A 4,154-nucleotide genomic window follows, 5' to 3' on the forward strand; every position below is an offset into this window, starting at 1 on the left:
TTATGTAGTAGATACTATTATTGTCACATTTACAGACAAGGAAATTAAGGCTTACAATGGTTAACTAACTTGCTCCAAAGTCATATAGCTAATTATGTAGAACTGGGCCTTAAACATCAGACTGTCTGCAATGTGAACAGATCTCATGCTAGCGATGATAATACCATGTGGTCTATGCCCATTCATCCTCATAAACTAGTGGCTGTATCAGATGCATGGAGAGATTGTGAAACAAGAGGAGGCATACTATGATGCAGGTGTGAGAATGGTATTCCTGGGGGGAAAGAATGGGGCAGCACCTGTCTTGGGAGAAGCAAGCCTTGATTAACAAGGAAAAGGGAGATGTGTCTGAAAAACAGAGAGAATTAGAGCAGCTACTATGAAGATACAGGGGCAAATGGCATTGGGTGGACCAAGAGTAACTGGAACCTGAGAGATAGATGGGATCCAATTGAGAAGAGTATGTTCTGCTCCCAGCCTCCCTTCCCCTATCCCACACCCCATACCACACACACACACACACACACACACACACACACACACACACACACACACATCTTTGCCCTTTTAAGTAATTATAAAGCTAAGGAGAGACATTCCATTTCTGTCCCTGAAATTCTCAAGAATTCCTAGAAACCCACACAAATAAACATTAGAAAGATTCACTTGTGACCAACAAAAACCTACCTTGTCTCAATCCCCAAACTCTATTTTCTGTAGAGAGCAAAAATTATTAGTCCAAATTCTTCAAGCTTCCCACCCCAAATACACCTACCACGACAAATAATTTCTCCCTGGCTTTGCATTCTCTCAGTGGTGGCACAAATGGTTCAGACTGCACCATGAAGCCTTTGTTTACATAGAAAGGGGCAAAGGGCAGCAGATCTTCCTGTCTACAAAGCAGATAGGAGGCCCTGTGGGATACAAACCAAGTGCTTTTGTTCACTTTGGGGGACCATGGTCCCCAGTGAATTGCAATGTTCTGTTTACTCCTCCTCTCTTCCCACAAGAAGCCGGAGACACCTCCTTGAAACTGGGGCTGTATCCTAAGCAACCAGCGCAATACCTAACCCAGAGTAGGCACTTGATAAAAATGTACTAAAATGAATGAATAATGAAGACTTATGTTGGCCAAGATAGTTCAGTGCATGTGTTGGGAGAAAACTAAAATAAAACCACTTTTTTTTCCCCGGTTTGCCCCAGCCTCTCAACTATCTGACTTAAAGTTCTGAAGGGATGTGAGGGTGAGGTTCCTGGGCAACTTGACTCCATGCCTCCAAGTCCCAAATTTATGGGTTCGGGTACTCTGAGCAGCCCATAATTCCTTATAAATGTGAGTCACTCAGTTTCTTGTACACAGATTTTCTAATGACTGTTCACCACCACTTCCCATTCCATCTTACGCCTACCAGTAAGGTTTTAAGACATTAGAAAAGCATGTTTACGTCTTATTAAAGTGAGAAAACATCAACCCTGGAGAGACAGACTGACCACTCCCTTGATTCCTGACTGATCACAGCACTGTGACAAGCACAGTGGAGAATAAAGCAGCTGTTTTGCCCTGGGTGGACACCTATGGTCTAGCGTGTGAGAACTGAGTCAGCGCACTCATGTGGTAAGGGTCTGACAGAAGCCATACAGAGGTAGAGGGAAGTGCTTAATTGAGTTTGGAGAGAAAGGTTTTTCAAGGCAGAAGGAGCCACAGGACAAAGGCTACTGAATGAGCATGGGAGATGTGAGGATAAGCAAAGATAAGCAGAGGATCCAATATGGAATTGGCAAGGGTAACAGTGATGGTGACTTTAGATATGCCATGCTCAAGAGTATAAACTAGGGTTTACAATAAAACACTACATCTCAACTCCTCTCCATCTCTACATGCAGGCCAAATGTACCTCACCTATACAACACACTCCCTTGTCAGGTTTTAAGACATTAGAAAAGCGTGTTTAAGTCTTATTAAAGTGAGAAAACATCAACCCTTAGACAAACCCAGATCAGCAGCTACACTGTCCACTGAAAAGACTGAATTATAGGCATTCCTGGGCTTCTTGGTTCAATGGCACCCCTTTCTCCTCCATCTATGATTCCATCTCAGAAGCCAAGTGAGTGGAATTGAATTGGCATAACCATAATCAGATTTAGTTTTCTAAAATGCAAATCAATAAAAAATGCCCTTCTTTAATTGAAGTAACTTCAAATTTGCAATGCACTTCACCTTGAACAGTGATTCACCAATGTGGGGTGACACTGCTATTGAAATCCTCCCTGTTAGATCCACAACAAGATGGCATAGAATCATGCTATTAGCCCTTTGTTCTGCTTTCCTTATATGCGGTTAGGAAATAGGGCAGTGTGGAGGCTCACTTAAGTGAAATAGCAACTGGGGTGCAAATAAAAATAACCACAGTCTTGTCTGCTGGCAAAATCAATCAGGAGCAAACTTGAGACAAGGTAAATCAAGGAAGGTTTAGGTATGGAATGGTGTTTCAGTTCTTACAGAAACTACCCCCATTATGCCTTCTGTATGAACTCTTAATAGTCTATGTCAAAGAGCTTTCCCCATGTACCTAAACACGGACCTTTTTATTTAAAAAAAAGAGTCATGCTCTTCTTCCTGCCAAAAATGTGTTCCAAACTCTCTGAAGGCTGCTTTAAATATGGTCAATGATTATAGGGCAGGCTGAATTCTATTTTCTTAGGAGTTGGTTCCTTCTCCCTCTCCCCTATTTTAATTTTGACCAACACCTTTCACTTCCTAAGACAGGTATCATCATGGCTTACAGCAGGACTCTGTTTTGCAGCATAAACACCTTTACACGCTTCCTCCAGGCTGCCAACACCCATCTCAGCCATGACTACCTCCCCTTCATCAGACCAGCACCCCTTCTTATATGGTTAAGTGTTAGAAAGACCCTGTCCTGCATGTGATTTCCCAAACATAACCAGAGTTGTAGAAAAAAATGTTTTCATGTAAAAGACATTTCTACTAGGTTAAGATCAGTTAAGAAATCTACCCCAAATTATTTTTGCTCTTTGCTCACTTTTCCCCACTCCTGGTTAAAGATAGAAACACAGTTCTGGGGATTGGCCCACTGATGTATTTTAGAACAAAAAGCCAAAACAAACAAAGCTGAGAGTATGAGTGTCATAAGGATGCTAACTCATGGTTTCTCAACAGTGACTGCTGAGAGCAATGCATCACCTGTCAGGTTTCATATACACCAGAAGCCTCTCTAATTTTTTTCTCAGTTGACCTCACAAATCAGCTCTTATTCTGAATAAGCACAAACTCATAGGCTGACATCTCCAAAGGTCACATGGGAGATCACAGTTCCCTTTAGATGGTGTCTTGAAAGAGTCCCTTTCAAAATCTATAAATATATATAAAAACCCAGCGACCATTATGTTGGCACGACCAGAATGACCTGTCGGTATGATGCGCACTAACCACCAGGGGGCAGATGCTCAATGCAGGAGCTGCCCCCTGGTGGTCAGTGCTTTCCCACAGCGGGAGTGCCGCTCAGCCAGAAGCTGGGCTCAAGGCTGGCAAGCGCAGCAGTGGTGGCAGGTGGCAGCACTAAGGAGCAGTGAGCCAAGTGGTAAGGAGCAAGTAGGTGGGTGGTGAGGAGTGGTGAGCCAAGCGGTAAGGAGTGAGCAGGCCGGCGGTTACAACTGAGGGGTCCCAGATTGCGAGAGGGCACAGGCCAGGCTGAGGGAAGGCCCCTCCGCCCCCGTGCATGAATTTCACGCATCGGGCCTCCAGTTCTTATATAAGTTTTCACCTGAAAGTAAATTTAACATAATATTTACAGTAAAATTCTAATGATCTATAACAGCCCTTGGGGGTGGGGGCGGGGAACATTTGACTAAAGCAATTACTCTTGGATTTCTCTGAGGGGCTAGAGCAGTATTAATTGTTCCTTCAACAAAATTTTTTTTTTATTTCTTTAACTTTTTATTATCTTTTAGTTCAGTTTACAATAATCATTTGTATCTGTGAAAGAATTTAAATTTATTGAATAAAAGGCTTTGCTTATGATTTATAAAGCAAACTGAAGAAAAAGTTGTTGAATGGGAAGCATTTAGTGAATTAAATAATAGAGTTCTGGGGATCTATAATTGATGTACATTTGATTGAAAAAAAAAAACAA

Source organism: Myotis lucifugus, unplaced genomic scaffold (genome assembly GCF_000147115.1).
Source record: "Myotis lucifugus unplaced genomic scaffold, Myoluc2.0 scaffold_92, whole genome shotgun sequence".
In the NCBI taxonomy this organism is placed as follows: domain Eukaryota; kingdom Metazoa; phylum Chordata; class Mammalia; order Chiroptera; family Vespertilionidae; genus Myotis; species Myotis lucifugus.